Genomic DNA, 11,321 nt, shown 5'->3' with positions numbered 1-11,321 from the left:
TCAGGTCCCAGCCTGATTCCTTCCTCTTTGGGGGATAGCCTTCTCAAGAGGAATCTGGGAATGTCTTCTTTCTCCCTGGAGGTGGGACATTCTCTCTGCTTCATCTTCCTGCTGACAAGCCATATGAAGCCATAGACTGATGGCAGCCAGAGCCCTGGAGATGCTTCCACTGCCACTGAATTGACAAGACTTTTCGCCCCCTGGCCTGTGATCTTCCTGCATTCAGCATCATTACATATGTTTGGTGAGCCTGATGAGGAATTTATAGACTAGTATTGGACATTTGGACTAATATCGGACTTATGGAACTGATCTGCACTGGGCTGGGATGTTTTCTTAATATACAATTACTCTTTGATATAAAGCTATCTTGTACTTATGAGTGTCTCTTGATTTGTTTCTCTAGTCAACCCAGACTAACACAAGTCCCAACCAGGCTTTCCATTGGAATCATCTGGAAAGTATTAAACATTTCTAAGGCCTGGATTGATCACCAGGCATTCCAATTTGATTGTTCTCAGGTGCACTTTGGACAATGGGTGTGATTTATTGTGCCAATTAGGTCAATAGGAACATGTGGGCGGAGTTTAATCAGGTCACAGCTTGATTGGAGGGTGAGATAAGTGGCTTTCCAAGGCCTGCACCCTTCTCTCTTCCTCCCTGGTGATTGGACCAGCGTGCTGCTGTTGGAACTAGTTCTTTGCCTCAACCGTGTGCTGCACACCTGTGGGCCAAGCCAACCCATGGGTCATGCCACTAGAGCTTAGGGTTCCTTCGAGACCTGCTTCGCTATGCTGCCGGCGCGTACATCACATGCGCTTGAGGCTGATGGACCCTGTCACCATGCTTCTCTTGAGTTCAAGTCTTTCACAAGAGTAGGTAGGGTATGCTTTTAGAACTATATCCTTTGTTACTGAATATTCATCCCTGACAACGATTAGGGTTCTGTACTTTGTTCCTGTGATTCCTTGAAGTTCCCTTCCCTCACCAGCAGTTGAAAGGCAGTGTTACAGCCTCTCAGCTCTAGCAAGCCTCTGGCTCCATCCACCCTCAAACCTGCCCCAGGTGCTATATTAGTCTTGATTTTTTTCTCTCAAGAATTTACTGAAGAGAAAGAACAGAAACAGGCATCAACTACTTCTCTAATTTCAGATTAGGTAAAGAATTCAAATGAATTAACAGGTGGTCAACAGGTAAGAAATTGGAGATTGGTAGCAGAGAGCTGTCAGATTATAATTTGGGACACCCCAGAATTTTGTCTTTCGCAGTTTCCGGGTTTAAGTAGGCCTAATCCCATACCCCTCAAAGGCTTGATCTCTGTGCTCTTTGTGTGGTATCTCTCAAGTTATAAAGACCTTTGGATTGTGACCAGTCTCCTAAAATTATTTCCAATTTTTCTGGGTCCTTCTGTAGTGCTGAATCCTTACTGGTGACATTTGGCAGCTCCAGAGCCAACTTCAACCACTGTCTACCTTTCAAATTTTTTCCTAGTTCTTGGTAGCACTTATAAATATTTGTCCTTCTTGCTTTGGGAAACCCTGACTCCAGTTCTTTAAGCTTTAGGAAGCTCTGCAGGGCATCTGCCCAGAGGCACTGAAAGGATTTTCAAATAAGGCAGTAGGAGTTTTTCTGTTTTTCTAGCCAGGTAAGAGCCCTGGGAACTCCAATTGCCCGGGATAAAGTGAGCCGTGGGGTTTTCTGGCTGTAGAGCCATGGCTTTGTCCATGTGCTCCAGGAAGCCAAAGCGTCTCAGGATATGGCCCTGGACGCCCCCAGGCTCTGCCCACTGCCCACAAAGCACATATGCCACTGGGGGCATCCAGCACGCTCCTCCCCTTCTCCAGAGCAGCATCCATTTCTTTTCCATTTAGGGCGTAGGACTTCTTCTCACTCACACATGTCACTATAGGCCTGGGCCTGGTGCCAGCTCAAGCCCTGCCAGCCTCAGCAGGACAGCTTGTTGATCAGTAGCTGGAAGTCCTCCTACTGTTCTGCTCCCTGTCCTGGTGCAGCTCATCTGCTTGCTGCCAGAGAGGTAGCACATCTCCTGCCTAGCAACTCCTGAGAGCTCTGGGGTGCTGGGCCAAGGGCCCAAAGCCACCACCAGCTCCACAGAGTCCTTTCTTCCTATCCTCAGGGTCTCACAACTCACACCGTTATCTCCATTCTCACTTCCCTGCAAGAGTCCTGACCATTATTAGACTCAGCCTTCGCTGTTGTGTCATCACGTTACTCTTGGCATCTGGGAACATGGTTCCTGAGATGGCTCTAAAGGAGAAACAGCTGGAGCCAGTGGAGTTGCTCCTCTCCCTTCGCCTGAGAATCATTGTCTGGTGCTTCTCTGTGTGAGATCAGGCCTCCCCAGCAATCTCCCCAGGAAACCCGAGGAGAAGCCTGCTGCTTAGCTCCTTCACCTCTTGCAGCAGTGCCAGGGGACCAGGCAACACAAAATCCAGAAGGTTCAGGAGCTCCTCCTGCCCTTCTTGTGGAAGTCTGAGCAGTACCGCATGGCCATCCTCACCTGGAGTGGAAGTCTGAGCAGTACCGCATGGCCATCCTCACCTGGAGTGGAAGTCTGAGCAGTACCGCATGGCCATCCTCACCTGGAGTGGCCAGCAGCACATTGCCTGGCATCTAGGCTCTGGAGTCAGCTTGTATTTCAGGGAGTTGGACAGGCTCTGGTTATGGTTCTGGCTCTGGCACTGGGTTAATTTTTTTATGCTGGATGTGAAGAGTACACAGGAAGCCAAGGTCCGGGGTGGTACCCAGCAACAGCCCCAGAGAGGCGGGTGCGCCATCCAAGGCACCGAGTCTGGGCATGCTGTACCTGTCTCCTCTCTACCGCGGTAGCTGTGGCCACCGTCACCTCCTCATGCTGTCAATGACTTCTGACACTTCTTAAGATATGTGAGAAGGGCTTCAAGAAGTTCATGGAATTAAAAGATACTGGAGTTTCCACCCTCTAGCTTTCTAAGGTCTCCTTATTGCTTTTGAGTCAATTTCAACTCATAGCAACCCATGAGGTTGCCAAGGCTGTATACCTTTACAGGGGCCGACTGCCACATCGTTCCTGGGGGGCTGGTGGGCTCAAACCGCTCACCTTTCAGTTATCCACCAAGCACTGAACCATTGTGCCACCAGGGTCCTTACTTGGTGGGGGTGGGGTGGGGGAAGCAAATGGCTGGGACAACTCAAGAGCTTTCTCCATGTTAGGGAGGAACGTGCTAGAGAAGAAAGAAGGGGAGGCTGAACGGAGCCTTGTGGTGTTGGAGTGGGGTTGGAGACCTCGGGATGAACGCTGGAGTCTTCAGGAGGAAGTTAGAGGAGGGGACGTCAAAGAGTTCATGGAACATTTTCATTCTCTTTCGATTCCATTTTGCCACGAACTTTTCGAAGCCCCCTATATATACACTGCTAAGTAGATACAGACATGTGTCCGTCTTGTGGAAGGCTGGGCAGCATTGCCTTGCCTGAAGGGCACATATATTTACACCGGTTATTACTTAGTTCTGTCATTAAGAGCAAGGATTTTCTAAAAGCAAGAAGGACTCATAATGTCCAGAACTTGTTTCTCATTACCATTCACCAAATAAAAGGAATTTGATGTCTTTGGTGAAATGTCTCATTCTAGGGCCAGAGCAGGTAAACTACAGGATGAGACTAGAGTATTTTGTAATACCTGAAAGTAACACAGAAAGCAAGAAAGAAGAAGCATATGTCGAAGGAACATCAGCGCTAATGGGACATTATTTACAATGGCCAAGGCTAGAATGATTTGAGCAACAAAACAAATGATATCATATGACATTATATTCCAAAGAATGAAATGAATACACCGGTGTGAATAAATCATGAAATAACAAAGAATGAGGAGGGAAAAAAGAATGAGGGAAAAATCACAGATGAATGTATTCTTACCCAATTGTTATGAGTGTGTGTAAGCCTTGGTCATTCATTTCCAAGACATAGACTTATTGTTATTGTCGGGTACCATCAAGTCTGTTCCAACTCACAGAGCCCCTATGTCCAACAGCACGAAATGCCACCAAGTCCAGCACCATCCTCACAATGACTTTCATGCTTAAGCCCATTGCTGTAGCCACTGTGTCGGTCCCTCTTGTAGATGACCTTCCTCTTTTTCACTGTCCCTTTTCTTTTCCAAACATGATGTCCTTCTACAGGGACTTGTCTCTCTTGAAAACACATCCAAAGCACAAGAGATGACGTTTCTCCATCCTTGCCCTTAAGGAGCATTCTGGCTATACTTCTTCCAAGATTTGTTTGTTCTTTTGGCAGTCCGTGGTACTTTCAATTCTTTGCTAGCACCATCATTGAGATCCAGTGATTTTTCTTTGGTCTTCCTTATTCAGTTTTCAACTTTCACTTGCATACGAGGTGATTGAAAATACCCTGGCTTGGGTCAAGGACACCTTAGGCCTCAAAGTAACATCTTTGCTCTTCAATGCTTTCAAGATCACTTGTGCAGCAGGTTTACCTAATGCAATGAATCCTTAGGTCTCTTAACTACTTCTTCCATCAGCATTGATTGTGGATCCAAGCAAGATGAAATCCTTGACAACTTTGAGCTTTTCTTTATCATGATGTTACCTATTGATCCAGTTGTGAGGATTTGGTAGGAAATGCTAAGATAACAATAATAATAACAACTTTATGATAGATAAACTTGGAAAACATTGCCCTAACCAAGTGATAGAGGCTTGGTGGTGTCTAGTTATGCGGTGGACTGTGATCGACAAGGGATGCGGTTCAAAACACCAGTGGTTGATGGGGAGAAAGACGGGGCTTTCTATGCCTGTCAGCAGGTACAGTCTAGGAGAACTCACAGAGGCAGTTCTCCCCGGTCCTACAGGGTCACCAGGAGTTGGCATTGGCTCCATGGCAGTGAGAACCAGATGATGAGATCGCCACCGCCTGGGAAGAGAACGTCCATTTATGACGAGAAGGGCTTTGCCCATCCGGGACAATCCTTCGATCAGCCCACAGCCCCAGGCTCATCATGAGAAAAACATCAAACTCAAACTGAGGAACAGTGTACAAGCCATGAGTGATTAGTATTCCTCAAATCTATCGGGACGTGAAACTGAAGGACGGCATGAGAAACCATCACAGAGCAGAGCAGTGGGAAGCATGAAACATAAATATGGAACCCTAGATTGGAACTGGGAACAGAAAAAGGACATTAATCAGAAAAGTAGTCCAAATCAGGTCAGAATTAGTATTAATTCATAATAATATGAAATGTTGGTATTTTAGTTGTGGCAAATATGAGGGAGCTTCAAAAATCCCATTTTCCCACAAATATTTTGAAGCTGCCTCATATAAGTGGTGCAAAATGAAGATACCAGGATAAAATTTAAATGGGTGAGGAATATACAATTTTTGTACTCTAAAAGTATTCCAAAATAGAAATTTATGTAAACAACCAACAACAAATAAGGTATTAATTAGTAATGTCTACGATAGAGATGCAAGGAGCCCTGGTGGTGTCGTGGTTACACATCACACTGTGATCCGCATGGTCAGCAGTTTGAAACTACCAGCAGCTCCACAGGAGGGAGACTGCATTTTCTACACTGTCCATAGTTAAAGTCTCAGAAACCCACTTGGGGGGGAGGGGAGCTGTGCATCAGCATTGACATGATGCTGGTGACAGCACAGTGGTGACAGTGGATTTGGTTTGATATGCAAATAGAAATTTCTAAAATGGTCTTAATAAAATAAAGTTCTGATAATGAGTAAAAACAAAGAAAAAAATCCGCTAGATAAGCGGTTCTCAACTTTCCTAATGCCACCACAGTTCCTCATGTTGTGGTGACCCTCTCCCCCCAACCATAAAATTATTTTTGTTGCTACTTCATAACTGTAATTTAGCGACTGTTATGAATCAGGAGATCCCTGTGAAAGGGTCGTTCAGCCCCCAAAGGGGTAGAGACCCACAGGTTGAGAACCGCTGCCCTAGATGATTCTTACTTCATTCAAATTTGAGCATTACTCTTTTAACCCCTTTAAAACATTTGTCATATATGTGACCAAATTTCAGTCTTTGATTTTGACAAAAGATGTCAACTCCCTTTAAAGGAAACTCTTGGAAAAGTGAAGACAAGTTCCTTCAACCAGGTACCACACATGTTAGGAGCCCACATCAGGTGTTTAAAGGAACACTTAGGATGGTGAATATTTAATTTTTCCATTTTACACAAAGGATCCTCATGGTACGCATCACACGGCTAACCAAGTTCAGGCGAAATGCAGAGGAAAGATGAGGCTCTCTGCCTCTCTAGAGACTCACAGTCCTTGAAACCCAGTACAGGATGATATTAGTCAGAATCAAGTCAATGGCAGTGAGTTTTGTAGGGTTTTTTTGTGAATGAAAAAACTCTTTAAGCTATTTAGTATGGGGAAAAGGAGAACTTGGGGCTAAATCATCACCATCTTCCAGGGAGAGCCAGTCTTAGTAATTAAGAGGTGCCCATTTGCATATATTGCAGATACAGAGAATCAAGGGCATAGGATGCATGTTCCCGTGCTCATTACTGAGGTGGAGTATGTCTCTCTGTGTCTGTCATGACGTGCAGTGGGCCCTGAGTGTTTATTAACCGAATTAAGTAAAACATGCTGAGTCTCTATCAAGGCGCTCGGCTGGCACAATGAGCTAAATTGGGCTCTAACAGAAAGGTCAGTGTTTCAAATCCAGCAGTTTCCCCGTGAGAAAAAGAAATCCAGCAGTGTCCCTGTGACTGTCCATTTCTGGAAAGCTGTGTGGACTGTGGGACCCTGTGGAGCAGTTCTACTCTGTCTTACAAGGTCCCATCATGACTTTCAATCAACCTGACAATCATGGATTTGATTATGGATTGCCAGCTAGTGACCAGTACAAGAGATTGGAAATGAATTATAATGTCATTACGTATGCAATCAAATCACTAACAATAGGTGTAGTCCTGGCATAACTTTGAAAGGTATAATCATGCTACCTTCGTACCTCCTCCACCAGCCTTTGTAATTATGTAGTATCCAAAGGGGGAACAATAAAGGCTCCAGAGTGGCTTTTTGCTTGGCAAGGATTTAATTCAGCTTTCTGAAGTAATTGAAGCCAACACCACTGTTACCCTTTATGTATCAGTGACCACCACACCTTAGAGCTCAAGGATTCTTGCCACCCCCTTCAAAATGTGGTAAAGCACCTAGAACTAGGACCAAGACCATATTGGGAGATAATCTCTGGGTTTATGTTTTCATGGAATGAAAAGATATCTGAGAAAGTAGAGAAGAAAAGAGGCAGCCGAGTGGTTGGGAATGAGTGGTGAACTGAGAAGGAGGGAGAAACAGATGGTTACAGATGAGAATGCAGAGTCCTTTCATGTCTGCATCAGGAGGAACTGGTCCTGGCCAGTTCTTTGGAGTTCTGGAAAGGATGAAGGGCAAAGAAACTGCCTTGAGAAAACTTGATCCAGGGCCTCTCCAAGGAAAATATTTTAGAAAAGTTCAACAGGGAAAATGATATCTAAGATTTGACATTCCCCCTGGGACCTTTCAGCGTGTTGTTTGGAGCTGAGAAAGAAAGGATGGAGACAAGGTAGGCAAACCACAAATGGAAGTGCTCACAGTCTGCCCACACCTCAAATTCCTGAGCTCACAAAGCCAAGTGTCGGAAGCTAAGGACATAGGGAATGTAATCCAAGGATGAAATGAGGGGCCAAGGGCTCTATTTATCAACCTCAAACTATGCATTGTGGAATTTGTCTTCCCAGATCCTGACCATAATGGAAAAACCTTTTGTTGTCTGAAATGATATCTGTCTAGTAAATCATTCTTTACAGGCTAGGAGACTGGGTTAAAGAGAGGGTGGAGAGTCAAACAATTCTGTTAACTGCATGGAAGAACCTGGCAAACTACACATAACCATATATTCCACTGAAGTCCTTTGGTATGTGACCATTGTCTTTCAAACCTGAGCAACCAGAAAGAAGGTAATTTCTAAATGAGAATAGCACACCCTTTGACTCAAAACACCCTATGACTTTTTAAATTGAAGGTATTTCTTAAAACTTCAAGAATAGATGATGTTAGGGCACTATGAAGCTCCAAGGTTTTTCTGATTTTTTCAGGCTTCAGGTATCACATTTAATGACTGAAAGGTGAGGGGTGAACTCAAGCCTTTTTACTCATCCAAAGCATGTCTTCCTCACTCAACAGTGCTCACATCGGGATGGCGTTAAACTGCAACTCGATTTCTCTCTTGCAGAGGGGACCATAGGTCATGGGAGGCCTTTAACTTCTGATTTGATCAAACGACTCTCAACCTGACCAAACCAGCTTTGGCAAGTCCGTTCTGACTCATGGCAGGCCCACGTGTGTTAGAGCAGAACTGCACTCCATCGAGTTTTCCATGGTAGATTTTTGGGGAAGTAGATGGCCAGCCTTTCTTAAGAGATGCCTCGAACTGGCTGAGGAGGAACTGAATTTCTCCTTTCAGGAGGAGCTCCCTCCTCAAGGATATCATGCTCGGTAAAGTAAACGTTGAGGGCAAAGAAGATCTCACTGCAATGGTCGCAGCAGCAAGGGGCTCACATGGGGCGCCTGTTGTGAAGATGTGCAGCACCAGGCAGTGTTTTGTTGTTCTGCGTAAGGTTGCTAGGAGTCAAACCCAACTTGACGATGCCAACCAACAACAGCTGCGATATTAATGCGGCCCTGGTTTAGGAGGAGAAAGGGCAAAGGAGGTCATTGTAGGTCACCTTTTTAGTCACTGGCCTGTTAGGAAATACCTCTAGACATTTTATTACGTAACAGTTGAATATGGATTATGAATTGCATTTAAAATTTCTCACCCAGCCTAGAGAGCCTATTTTTTTTCTCAAGAGGCATCTGCTTGCAACTTTAACAAACCAGGTACCAGCTGTGCTTCAGAACGGCTGGAGAGATACCCCTGAAATCCAGGAATTCTAATTCTCATTAGACCAACGGTGGGTGGCAGCAGCTCCTCCCTGGGCCATGTACTCACAGGTCATTTAGACACTATTGTATTTTTCATAAGGAATTCAAACCTTGTGTTTAAATATTTACAGCATAGAATACTGCATGAAAGATAAAACTCCCAAACAAGAAATTCACTACTGTCATGTATTCAAGAAGGAAATTACTCTTACTCCAGCATTTGCTGTGATTTGTATGTTGATAGCTTGCACAGTTGCTATGGAAATGCCAGGTCTAGAAAAAGCTATGATTTCAGTTAATACTGCAAAAATGACCCCACCTAACACTGTGTGTGTTAGTCTGGGTACATAGGGGAAAAAATCCACAGAAACTCATGTATAAGACAGAGTTTTATATAAAGGGTAAGTGCACATCAAGAAAACATCCCAACCCAGTGCTGCTCAAACCCACAAGTCCAATATTAACCCATATGTCTGACACCAATCCACAAAGTCCTCCTCCATCTCACAAAAGACATGCAATGATGCCAACTGCAGGAGGAAAGCCGAGTCAGTGAATGTGTAAGCATCTCAACACTGGCAGGGGTCTCCACACGGCTGCTCCAGCACCCAGGGCTGCATCAGGGTAAATCCATGTGGCTTCTTCTCAGGGATGTCTTACAGGAAGTGAGCCTTGCCAGCTGAAGGAGGGAACTGGCTAAGGCAGCTGCACCCTAGCCTGACCATCACAAAGCAAGAGACCGGAGAACTAGAAAGGCGAGGCTCATCAAGCCATTTTTCTCTCCACCCTTCAATTAATCCCACATGTGTTTATTGGCCAGGTTAGCACCATAAACATTAACTATCTCACTCTGATCTGTAATTTGGTAGATAGCACAAAGGCCTTCTATTTCCTTCACTGCTCTTCTTGTGAAAATCACTTGGCTCAAAGAGCTGGTGCTAGAAATAGGAAAGAAAGGCTTTGGGTTAGCCAAAAGGTAGAGTATATATTTAAAGTAGCACATCTCTTCAGAATTATATCAAATAATGATTAATTTATATTGGAAGTTTAGCACAGGGTGTGAAATGGTTTGCCAGGTCTAATTGAGAGCATGCCATTTAATTTCATCTTTCAATTAGAAATCATCATTTGTTATCCATTGCAAATCTATTCTGAGTCTCTTAGGTAAATAGGGCAAAAATTATTTAGAGTTGAGTCATCTCGATTGGCTATGAAATAGAAGCCAAATAGGTGAATTATGATCAGATTTGATATTTTCATCATTTGAAATATGTCTAAGCTTGTTATTGTTCTTACCACAATTTTCATCAAAGGAATTGACATGTAAATTGTATATGACAGTAATTTGAATATTAGAGAATTGAGAGTCACTCTTTCATGCTATTCATTTGCTGATGGGAGATGATGAGCTGTCAGAGAAGCCATGAATCCTGCTGGGGCTCCAGGAGAGTAACATTTTGCTTTAAATTGTATAGTTCTCTTCCACATCTGGGTCACCTATGTATTCTCCATATGAATCCCTATGGGCACTTTAAAGATGTATTCCTACTTTGCCCCTTATTTCCTCACAGGTCACAATTTCCCTCTCATAGAAAAAGGAGTATGTCTATTTGAATTCTATCCTTCTTTTAAGTTTCAGCGAGTCAGGCTGCAACTTCTCTGTGATATAATGTCTGATAGGATAGTCAGTAATGCTAAAATTTCTAAAAATGTCTTCTCAAGCCACTTATACTCTGGGGCATTCATTGACATTTCTGCAGATGAATCTAGTAGCCTCTTTTTCATTTTAAGCCATGTCAATATATCTGCATCATTTAACAGCATTGATCAGTCATCACTGCCCATGTCTGTGGTTAGTCTGCCCTATCTCAGTTGTCCTTTGTCTCTCTTAATGTATTTTCCCAGGCACCTTCCTCCCCTGGTAATCACTTCTGGTTGCTTCTCCTAGTTGTCTCCCCTTCATTAACATCATTCTCTCATTCACCCTATAAATATTTATTGGTATCAAGTATGAGGGGCTAGATGCTAGGCATCTGCAGATACAGTGGCAAGATGTAGTCATCTTCTCAAAGAAGTTCACAGCTTGGTAGAGAAGAAAAACAAACCAATCATTACAGGTTGATAGTTGTGTTTATTGACATTTATAAAGTCCACTGTTAGAAAATTATAGAGGAAGACCCTCTAATCTTGGCTTGGGAGAAATCAAGGAAGGTTTTCTAGAGAAGGTGACCTTTGAACTCAGTCCTGATAAATGGCAAGGGTTTCCAAAGTGGAAAGAGCTATGTGTGAAAAGGTATAGAGACATAAAATAGCAAGTTTGGGAAACACAGACCTTGTTTAATTGAAGACAGTATAGTAACGTG

The 11,321-nt window shown here is 43.9% G+C and overlaps 1 pseudogene; it reads right to left on the bottom strand.

The window, feature by feature from the left end:
- Nucleotides 1-1,302: 1,302 nt before the first annotated feature.
- On the bottom strand, nt 1,303-2,820 carry LOC142428615 (regulator of microtubule dynamics protein 3 pseudogene; annotated as a pseudogene).
- Nucleotides 2,821-11,321: the final 8,501 nt, after the last annotated feature.

The sequence above is a fragment of the Tenrec ecaudatus genome, chromosome 16 (genome assembly GCF_050624435.1).
Source record: "Tenrec ecaudatus isolate mTenEca1 chromosome 16, mTenEca1.hap1, whole genome shotgun sequence".
NCBI lineage: Eukaryota > Metazoa > Chordata > Mammalia > Afrosoricida > Tenrecidae > Tenrec > Tenrec ecaudatus.
This window is presented reverse-complemented; position numbering and strand designations above follow the sequence as displayed.